Below are 12,376 nucleotides of genomic sequence, written 5' to 3' on the forward strand. Positions count from 1 at the left end.
AACAAGCAATCATGTTCAGCTTTTCTACGACCCCAAGCTACCCCTGAGGTTATCAACAGACGCCTCCAACAATGATTTGGGTGCCGTCTTGCTCCAGAAGAGCAAAGAAGGTTGGCAACCAGTTGCGTACGCGTCACGGGCATTGACCGACGCAGAGACGTGGTACGCTCAGATAGAAAAGGAGTGTCTGGGGCTAGTCTATGGGTGCCAAAAGTTCCATACATATCTCTATGGTACACAGTTCAGTATGGAAACAGATCATAAGCCCCTTATTACAATGGCCAAGCGGGTACTGGCGGAGATACCACCGAGGCTTCAAAGGCTATTTCTAAAGCTAGGAAATTATCAGTACACCCTAGAGTATATACCTGGGAAAGAGATGGTGCTAGCCGATGCGCTATCTCGCGCCAGTTTGCCTATCAAACAAGAAGAACAGAAGCTGTCGGACGAGACAAGTGACGAACTAAGGATTCATGTTAACATGGTGGTAGATTCGCTGCCTGTTAGTAATGAGATAATCGAGCTCATTATGGCTGAAACAGCCAAGGATCCAGTATTGCAACGGGTGCAAGAGAAAATCGTAGTGGGCTGGAAAGCCAATGGCACCACAACATCCGTCTGTGCCAAGGTTAAAGACGACTTAACAAACGCGGATGGACTGATTTTACGAGGCTCGAGACCAGTTAAGGCGCCCCAGCTATATACTACCGGTTCTAGCAAAAGTAACATTGAAACCATACTTACCCGTATCATCTGAAACCTTTGGTAGCGTGCATATGTATACTGAGCTTTACGACTTGAACATCCAACTTGGTTCGCTATGTGGCTCCAAGTCAAGCCTTCTTGCTGCAGTCTAACGATTTCTAATCGTTTTTCTTCTGTAATACGATGCATGATTTATGAAAACAATTTGCGAACTCTCGGGAACTTATATACAACATTTTCTCATCGTAAAAAGACATATTACACCAACTGTTTTGGGTATCACAAAACGCAAATCTTTTACGTTTTTTATTGGTGATTGAAATAGCTTAAACGGAAGTGGTTCTAAAAAAGCTTTAATTTTTTACCCAGACATAAAAATGGAGTCAAGGTAAATAAAATAGTGTAAAATGAGGTTTTACGTCAATTGATATTCTTGCTTGTTTTTTAACTTGCAAAACGAAATGGTTGGTGCGAAATGCTCTGCAGCATAGAGCGTTGATTCGAGACGCTAAAACTTATAAGTTCTTGTCGATAAGACAATTACGAGACCGTTGGGAAGTTAGGGACGGTGTTCGGGTTACCGCCCAACTGTTTGGGGTAGATTGAAGAAGGCGGGCGTAAGGCGACGCAGGTCCACAAACAAGCCATCATTGACGGCAATGCACAAGAGAATACGCCGCCAGTTCTGCAGAGAACCTTTAGCCTGGCCAAGGGATGATCTAGAACGATACATCCTATTTTCGGACGAAAACGTTCAGCGAATAATGTCAATTAATTTTGGTCAAAGCTGTTATGTCTTACTTCACCCGTATTATTTTATAGACGTTCCAAAGTTCATCTTCGTTGCCTGTTGTGTGGGTTTCCAGGATTCAAAACCAGCGATACGTTCCTGAGTATGTTAACTACACGAAAACCAGCGGTCGTTTTAGCGTGAACGTTTGGGGTTGCATTGGCGATGGTCGAGTGGGAGTATTGCAACCAATTCAGGGTCGTCTCAACGGCAACGCCTATATAGATATCTTGAGAAACGCCATGTTCCCCTCTATGGCAGCTATATATAATGAAGACGACCGCGACCGGTATTAATATTAATAAACTAATCATTATTCTTTTCTACCTTAAAATATTGTTTTAGTGTATGGTTTCAGCGGGACAACTGCCCAGCCCATACGTCTCGAATCGTTGCAAGATATCTGGAAAACAATGGGATTGACGTTCTGGACTGGCCCGCTCTCTCGCCCGACTTAAATCCGATCGAAACCATGTGGGCTTACATGGTTAATCACATGGAGAAACGAATACCCGCGAAAATGGTCATGGCAGCTTACAATGCTTTGCCTCCTAATTTTATTCAACTTTTATGTCTGTCGTTTAGAAAAAGATTAAGAATGTGTTTAAGGGCTAAGGGAGGGCCAATAAAATATTAAGGAACAGTTGAAAGAGACAGTCTTATTTTTAAAAGTTCAATAAAGCTAACGAACATTCTTTAGTTTGAAATCTGAGGAAGTCGTGTTTTTTGCCTATTTTATTATTAATGTGTTCCACTTTTTAACAAATTGTTATATTTGTCACAACTACTTTTCAAATTGCGCCCCTCAAACAAAATGCACATTCCTACTGCTAGAGGTCGCTAGCAGACCAAACCCCTGATAACAAATAATGTTTGATATTTTGTCGACTCATCCGGGAGAGAGAAGGCTAAAAAGAAAACAGGCATTCGCCAGAATAGAATCTTACCAGCTCGGGTACAGGCATGTTTTGATGTAGACCTTAACTTCATTTATTTTTCATTTCAATATTAAAGTTCAGTAATTTTATTTAATAACGAGTCTTCTTTTCGCATTACGACACCCACAAACACTACACAAATTATCAATAAAGATACTTAGTATAATATTTTCCAAAAATTCTTCAAACAGACACGGTTTCTTTCCTTCTTAATAATCTTAAAACCCAAAGTTTCCCGAATATCCCAATTACGTTCTAGATAATAAATATATGTGATCAAGTCAACAACTACATGGGGGTTTTTACCTCTCCGAGTGACGTATGTCACGGAGAGGTATTACACCGGCCGTGTCTGTCTGTGTGTCTGTCTGTCTGTCTGTGTGTCTGTCTGTCAGACCCCACGTGACCGCGTTCGCAGTTTACAAATCGGAGCAAACAAATACCCGATTTCCGGAACGCGTTCGCGGTTCACGGAAATTTGGTCATTTATCTACCAACACCAGTCTTTACTAACTGGCTTCTAAGGACCACAATCTGCTAGTCTTTGTCCATCCCACATGGACACTAGTCTGTACGTGCTTGCTTCCAAGCACCACCAACTTCTGTTCTTCGTCAATTTCACCTTGACTCCAGCTTCTATGCACCACCATCTTCTGCTCGTCGTCAATTCCACATTGACACCAGCTTCTATACACTACCATCTTCTGTTCTTCGTCAGTTCCACATTGACACCAGCTTCTATGCACCACCATCTTCAGGTCTTTTGTCCATTCCACATGGACGCCGGTCAGTACATTCTGGCTTCTTTTCCACCGTCATCGTTTGGTTTCAAGATATACGCGGCGAGCGGCTAGGGTTACGAGAAACGTCTAGCCTCCCAATGGCAGGGCTTCCACCATCGGTTCACGCGAATGCGTTTTTATCTATTATTTGGTTTTAAGATATACGCGGCGATCAGCTAGGGTTACGAGAAACGTCTAGCCTCCCAATGGCAGGGCTTCCACCAAAGGTTCACGCGAATGCGTTTTTATCTATTATTATAATGGAAACGGATCGTATATATACCCCAAAATTTGAAGAAAGCGGGCAAGAAGGGTACCCTTCACTTTAAACGTCAATATTAGCAAAGATTCGAAAGATATTATGAACAACTTTATTTTAAACGATTTAACTATTTTTTAAGTTATTTACTGGCGATTAAAATAATTAAAAATAATTATATTTATTTAAATATTAAAGATAAACCCAAGTACCGAAGTCGTTAAATCATTGCCTCCTATATCTATCAAGGCCCGTGCATTGCGTTATATTTCCTACATTGCCTCCTGTATCTATCAAGGCCCATGCATTGTGATATATTTCCTTCATTGCCTCCAATATCTATCGAGGCCCGTGCATTGCGATATATTTTTGAGAACAACAACCAAAATGGGAAGCTCCTCTCAGAACCATAATAATTTGTTTTCTCAGTTATATGAAATGAAAATATGGATAATATTTTCGGCAATTCGATTTGAATGGCTCTTTCTGATGTATCATTCTCTCAGCACTGTTCATAATGGACAGGAACGTAGAGATTCGAGACACTAGGAATTACGATAGTGTTTCAAATCCTCTGTATTGAGGGCTTAAAGGCTTGGAGTGAGTCGAAAGATAAATACACCTCCTATTTTTTAGTTGTACCATGCGTACCACAATGTTGCCAGGCGTTTATTGAAGGATGCTTGGGTACTTGGTACAGACTGTTACGTCTACCAAGTTTCCTAGCATCCAAGAATAAATAGGATTCATAGAAGCCAGTGTTAAGGGCATGTCATGGGTCAAGTCGTTAAATATATCGACGCAGTTAAATAGCTGATGGCATTATTTTATCCACTTTCCCATTGCCTTCGAGTGGAAGTTCAACTTTGGCACGGACGACAGATGGCGCTCTTAAACTTCTACCCCCAAAAATCGTTGTTGTCTGCTCGTTTTCCCCTTCCGCGTTTTTTCGTTATAAACTTATGATTTAACGAACTGTTAAGATAAAATTTCATATTTCCTAAGACAGATAAGCTTCTACTCCTTTCATATTACTCCCAGTTAGATTTAATGCTTAAAAAATATATTTTCAATAAAAACACCGCTTCCACTAGTGGATTTATACTCCTTGTTAGATTAGTGTAGGTGTAGAGAGTAATCATTACAAACGCTAAAAAATATATTTTCAAAAATGAAGAACATAGAACATTTATTCTATATCAAAAAATATTTTGGTGGTAAGATTGGTTTAGAAAAATCCAAACGGCTAGATATTGGTAAAAAAAAGACATGTGTAAGCTATTTGTAGATGAGATAATTGTTTTACATGTTTTAAATGAGACTAAAACTTCCACTATTGTGTCTAAAAAAGTGTTGGCCATGTATATTTTTTAAATATGACGGAATTGCGGTTGATATGATAGCGCCCTATTTGCGAAAAAAACCTTTTTTTAAACAGTTGAATCATTCTTTGATAGAATTTCGAAGGAAGAAGTTAAGTGTTAGATTTGCTCGATTAATTTTGTTCGGCAAATAATATAATTAAGCCTTACGTATTACTGAAGGAGATTGATTTTGCCAACCTTTGTGAGTATTTAACTGTTTAATAATTATTTTGGTTAAGTGGGAGCCTAGCTTATGTGTGATTGGGTTGTGGCTTCCATGATTTGGGCACATTTGCTTTTTGTGTGGCAAGGTATGATTCAGCTTTGATATGGACAAATGTTACAAATCATACTGGTAGACTAAGAATGCGGTTGAGGTATAGCGAGAGAGTAGAGTTTCCACAGCAATTGAGAGATATTGAAAAGGCTTGAACAATAGACTATTTTAAAATTCAATTCCTGCACTTGCAAAGAATTAAAAAAAGCGATAGATGCATATATTTAGGTTGTTTAAGGGGTAGTGATAGTCATCTCCACTCGGAGAGGTAATATTTTGGCTTTCCCAACTTGTTTTCAATTTGCTACACCTCGATTCCCGAAGTTAGTGTTTTTGCCATAGAATATAAACAAAAGGAGTAGCAGGCAAGCAGCGCAGAGAGACCAACTTCACTTTTTACCATTCTGGCTCATTTTAGCTGTAAGCAGTTATTTTAAGTTTTTAACTTTTTTACCGGTTTGCATATTTGTTCATTTAATTTTTATGCTTTTAAATACGGTAGCCCTTTTTTATCCCGTTTGCAGTCACGATAACTTTGGGTTATGTGGGATTTTTGGTATGCCGGGAAATAGGAACTACGGTGGGATACAATAGACATACCCCATTCCATGGTTTTAATATTCCCTAACCTCGTCATGATAACAAACCCCAACTTCCTATGGGATCAAAAAAGCATCCCGGGCCCCCATATCCTTAGCACTCAACCCAAAATTAAGTAACATGTGTAGGTTGCCATCTCGTTCCGGCACTTCTGAGTTAATGACCCGTTTCCTGCAAGATTGTGAATCAAATAAGCTACGTCAAGGGACAAAAGTGCCCCATGCAGTATCTAAGACAGGTAAAAGTGAGTCATACGGCTCGGCGAGTTTATTAAGGCCATCTGATATGGCAGCTGTTGATTATCAACGTCGCAAGGACTGGCAAGCTCGGGCTCGGGCCGAATCCGAGCGTATTAGGGCTACAGTTAGTCAATTGAATAGGGAGCAGTATAAGGATGGTTCATCTAACGGGTTCCCGACTGGAATAACTTTGTTATCAACACCAGGTGTACCCCAACAACAACCCATGCATGGACCTAAATCCTCTTTCACTGGTACGTCCTCGGGGATCTTTGCCAACCGTCCCTACTAATATTTCCTCCGTCCGGTTAGTACCAGCCAATCTGCCGGTGCCGGTAAACACAGAGGTTAGGCAATCAAATTCACAGGGTGTACCGCCCAATACTTTAACACCAAGGGCTCAGGGGGCGGCAAGGACTAATACTTCAAGGAAATCACGTATCCCTAACCCTTGAGTGGGTGTACCTGTCAATGATCCTGGCAGGGGACATACTACTGCAGCTCCGTACGTCCCGGTAAATAATCCATCACAAACGCCACCTCGGGTTACTCATAGGGCAATGGGGACTAACCCAACCGCTCCAAAGTACCCTCTCTCCCCTATTCGGGTAACTGCGACTCCCGCCAGTGAAACAAAATATAACCCTATAATAGGGAAGTCTTTAGTCATCCCCAGCTTCTCTGGACAAGAAGATCCCAAATCCTACTTAAGACAAATGAAAATGTTTATCCGATACCATCGATTTGAGTCCCGAGACCTAGAATTATTTATAGGGGTATTTCTTAGCCCAATTTAAAAAGAAATATTTATCATCACGAAGAGATCGGGAAATTAAGGCCGCCCTTTATGGGATAAGACAAGGAGTAGCAGAGGACTTAAAAACATTCCGTAGGAGAGTAACTCACATAAATGATTCCTTGGTTGAGCCGGTTGCAGAATTTGAATTGGTCGAAATTTTGATCACCAATGTTTTACCAGAAGTAGCTTTGCTGTTACCAGAGGGCCTTTGTCGTACTCTGGACCAGGTGGAAAGAGAGTTTACTCGAATCCAAAGGTGTTTTGAACGCAGATATGGTTTAGGAGGAAATCCATCCCTCACCACTGTTCCATCGGGCAACCCGCAGTCTAGTCAGTTTGGGCGTTTTACCGGCCCTTCCGGGCACATGGCTCTTCCCGCCGTCAATACTACCGGTCCGGCGGGTGCCACTTTGAATAGGCGTACACAATCTCAAGCTTGCTACCATTGTGGCCGCTTCGGTCATCACCGTCGGGATTGCCCACGACAGATGGCTACCCCCTCGCCAGGTGGCTAATGTACCAGCACCCCCGCCTGTTAATCAAGAGGGACCTGCGCAGAGACAGGGAAACGCTTAGGACACATCTTGGAGGGGTCTCAGGATGTGCGCCGGTCTACAAACGATCGTATACAGATTCATTCAGTCCGGGAGGAGGGTTTTCAATATAGCCGACTGAAGGGAATTGTAATTCACAATGCATGCAAACCTTGCGTTGCCTAAATTGATAGTGGTGCAGACCACTGTCTTATTGCCCGGGACTTTGTACAAAAGCTGGAAGTTGTTTCATTGATAGTTCCCAACCAATGAGTGTCACAGGGATACAGAAGGGTTTCTCCGGTACTTCGTTGAGATACATAGATTTAGAGGTGGATCTTGGGACTCAGATGGGAACAATACCAGTACGATTTCACGTCCTGGAAGATATTGCATTGGGAATGGACTTATTGGATATTTTTGAGATGTTACTGAGAAGAGCTATTGAACGGTAATTTCCAATTTCGGTTTTGTTCCCAGCTTTAAAAAATCGGTATAATTATTGCTCTCTTTAGTATGTCCGGAAAGATTCCTTTTTTGAGTGATAAATTTATTATGTGCGAGAGTGGCCTTGATAGTTACTGGTTCAATTTTTTTAAAGTTTTAATATCTATGTCGTCGTGCCCGTTAGATTTCGATTTTTTAAGGATGCTATTATTGTTGTGCTATCTCTCGAATCTATCGGCGAGAAAAATATAGACTTGGGGTTGTTATTGTTAGTATTAAGACTTTGCGAGGGGTCGTTATTGTTAGATAGTATGTCATTTGCTAGATTTTCACCTATAGGGAGAGGGCAAACCCATTCTTGCCACGTCATAGGCTTATATCTCTTACCTCGATTCCATCCCCCTAACAGGGGAATTTCAGTGTCGCGCCTACAAACGCTCCCCTAAGTAGAGGTATAAAATGACGTCGGATGTTCTTTCCCTCCCTGACAAACGCCCTCTCCCTATTGAGGAGAAATACACTTTAAAGCAATTTGCTATTTCCTTTGGCTGTTTGTCACTTTGATATTCTTGGCCTTTATATATGATTTTCTCTATGGGGTTATGATTAGTGGACTCATTAATAGTCTCTCGTATCGTTTTTGGATCGCGATTGTACATGTTTATTTTGGTTTTATAATATTAATTTTTAACAATTCTTAATAGTTGTGTCAATTTGTTCCGATATTTCTTATAATGTTTTTAAGGCAGTATTAAACGGTTCGACTTGCAAACGTTTAGCTAGGGAGTCTCGTTTCCTTATTGATGTAATCAGAGGGTAAGTTATCCAAGGTTTTAATTTTTGTTTTTTTTTATAAGAATAGCTAATATGTTTCGTTTTTACTACTAGTTAAATGTTTCTCAGTTTATCTTTAATATTTCTATAAATGTATTAGTGGCATCATTAAGCTTGTTCTGATTAAAGACATCGCTCCATGTTTCTTTCTCAATATTTTTAAATAGATTTTTGTAGTTAATCTCTTTGGTTATTTTTACATTGCTTAAATTATTTTTTTTTATTTCGCGTATGTGAGGAATGTTACTTAATATCGCGTGGTGGTCCGTAATTTTAGAGTTAAGTACAATGGATGTCTTCTAACTACAACGAGCTGACACTAACAGCTGTCTTGAACTTTTGAACCGATGCTTACTAAAATCAATGAATTTATAAATTATCGGCTAAAATCTAACTTTAAATTCTTTTGAAATAAATTATAATTAAGTTAAACTTACGAAAAAAATAAAATTAGACCAAATTAGCCCCTTCTTTCATATGAAGAGTGAAAAAATTTCCCTTAAGGCTTAAGCTCGATCATAGGCAGAGCGGACGACGTATTGTCTAAACAAAATGGATATGGCTGTAAATATCTCCTACCTACCGAATAGAGAGCTGCATGGAAACGGTAAATTTCCATTTACCGCGGTAACCATGGAAAACCGTGGGAATGAGTGGTTTTTCTAGTAATATCACATATTCGGATCGGGAATGGATGGAAAACAACCAATATGGAATGGAAGTGGTTAAATTGATATACATTTTAGTTTGGAAATGGTTGGTGAATGGATGGAACCTATTTTCTATGGAAGATCCTAAATAGAGTAATGTCAGTTCTACGTATGCAAACGTCATACCCTTCTATCTCTTAGCTCAGTGTCATCCCCCCATCCAGGCAAGTACAGTATCCCCTCTTACAAAAGCGCGCCTAGAGGGAGGGGTACACAGACTACTCGCCTCTCTACCGACACTACTCTATTCTTAAAAGACTTAAAAAGGTTTTTGCCACTGAGTAATGGCAGCTCTCTGCCTTTGACTGTACTAGACGGTATATGGCAATATAATATAGGTGCCTCTACTACTCATCTCACTTAGTTTGTTGTAGCCTAGCTGGCTAAGCTAACAGTACCGTCTTCTAGCTCATCCCCCTATTACTTTAGCACACAAGATTCACGGCTATAGTAGCTGTCAATCAGTCCATTGTAAGTTTTCGCGCTAAATTCTCGGAATAAATATTTTGGGAAGTGATTCATGGTACTTGGCGACGGGCGAGCAGGAGTCCCTCAGTCCAGTCAGATTTTAGTACAGTTGTTCAGCCCCCTTATTTTTACTAAAATTCCCGATGAAGAACCAGTATTTCAGTGGTAATTCTGGGCCAAACCAAGACGCTCAAGGGTTATATTCTTTCGAACACTATGGTAAAGAAATGGTTTTTTGCTATTGTTCATTTCGGTAATGGTTGGAAATGCAATAACGTTTCTTAATAGGGAATGGGAATGGTTGGTATTTGGAAACCACGAATCGGTAACGGATGGGGAGGTTGATGAAAAATATGGGTGGAATTGGTAAACAAAAATATGAACAAAAATGGTATGGAAATGGTAACGTTTGAAACTGAAATGCAGCTCTCTACTACCGAACTACCTACAGCCGAAAACTACTATTGCTAAGACCGAGGCTTAGCTCTCAATAAATGAAATTTAATTCATAAATTATTGACTAAATCGTACCCTTAAATTTTTTTGGTATTGAATCAAAATAAAGTATTACTTACAAAAAATAATAAAATCAGATCTTTCAAAGCTCAACAACGCTCTCAAAGTTCAAAAATAATCTTTAAGATGACAAAGCGCGGCCATTGCCCAAAAGATTTAGTTTCTCCCTCTTAACATAGTCTCCAAACTTACGTCATAAATGACGTAGCCTGCACAACGTAAGTCAAAGCATGATTAAAAAAACCTGAAATTTAGCACTTACTTTTCTCAAAAACCTTCAATTTATTTCTAGAAAAAGGTTTATATTTTGATATAAAACCTTTCCCAAACGTAACAAACGAATATTTCTTTTCAAAAGGGCTAAATTTGAGAAAAACTCCATGTTATTTCTATGGGAAAATTTAACTGTCTCATCAAAAGGGCGGATTAATTTTATGGAAATGAAAACCACCCTTAGCAACTTTATTTTTTATAAAATAAACTAATTAATGGATCTTTTTGAAATTTTAACCACATATTTAGGGCCGGAATTGTAGTTCTGTGGAATTTTTTCGAAACAATTAATACAATACAAAAAAACTACATCCAAACAAAAAACCCTCCTTATACATTAAGAGCAGTATGAGGTCTTATCTAAGAGAGCTACCGCTCTCCTAGGATAAAAAGTGCCGTTCCCGATTCGAATTTTAAAGGGTATGGGCAGCTTTAATTTCATATCATATTTTTTATCTAAAATAGACTAAACTTAAACTTTCGAGTCTCTTCTTTCTAAATATCAAGTTTTTAATTTAATTTAACAAACATTTCTACACTTAAAATTAATTTAAAAATCGCCAAAACACCGTTCTGGAATATGCTATACCCTTGGCTTCCCAGCTTGTTTTTTGGGGGATTGACGTCAGACAACGGAAAAATGGGAATCCGCTGAGTCGGCGGACTCCCAATTGATGTTATGTGTCGTCTGCTACTATTTACGGCTACCGGCCCGCCTTAAATCTTTGCTTGTTTAAAGCGTGTACTTTTTAGTTTCTAAATTAAATATAAAATAAATATCAAATATGTCTATCTCTGGCTCCTGGGCAATTTCATCTGGTGGCTGGTTAACTCGCGCCTCAGGTTCAAACTGATAGGGTTGAGCACCTAGATTTCCGTGTATCCTACCAGGGTTCATACGAACATGGAAAACAGGGAAAACCTGGAAATATCAGGAAAATTGGTGTAGAGGAAAAAAATCAGGGAAATATCAGGGAAAATGAAAATTTCTTCGAAAAATCAGGGAAAATTAATTTTTTTTCCCAAAAAATCAGGGAAATTAAATAAAGTGAAACAAATACACTTCAGTGGGACCCATAATCTAATTTGGTGCACGAAAAAAATCGATGTTAGTTGTCTCAGTGGAGAGAAATATATTTCTTCGGTGTATGGAATTCTGTATTTTGGTCCTGTCTATTATAACCTAACAAGGAATGGTAAACATATGGTTGTAGGTATAGTCTGGTTACCCTGTTTGAAATTATAACACTCCTCCAATGTAAAAAATGCACCTGGAAATTTATAAGAAGTACTCTGGAAAACCTGGAAATATCAGGGAAATTGGCTTTGGAAATTTCGTATGAACCCTGCCTACGCCTAATACAGCACCCTCCCCGTCAGACTCAGACGAACCACTTAAGGTAATCGAAAAATCCGACAAAACATCGACAGGATTATCCGACTCACTACTCGAACTTGAAGACATTACAGGCTGAGGTTAATTAACAAACTTTCCGCAAAATTTACTATGTAGGTCTTCAATAGGAAACCGTTAAGTTTTTATAAGAATCAATGCAGACGACGCTTCATTATACGATAGTAGTGGTGGGGACTCCGGGACTCCCAACTGAAGATTTAATTTTCCCCGAGTCCCGATCCAAATACCCCCTAGTGAAATGCCTGTTGCTGACGTCATACACATTGTTAGATGGCGGCCTATTTTAAAAAATGGGGGTAGGAACTCTACATATTTAAATACATATTCCGAAATAACTACTAATCGGAGAGTTAAAATTTTGATATTTATCAATTCTTTGAAAGAAACTCTATCTTTTTTTAAATGAATGAAAGGTTTTTCAAATA

The sequence above is a fragment of the Phalangium opilio genome, unplaced genomic scaffold (genome assembly GCF_054372755.1).
Source record: "Phalangium opilio isolate 3A_F unplaced genomic scaffold, DU_Popi_V2 ptg000090l_1, whole genome shotgun sequence".
Classification (NCBI taxonomy): Eukaryota; Metazoa; Arthropoda; class Arachnida; order Opiliones; family Phalangiidae; genus Phalangium; species Phalangium opilio.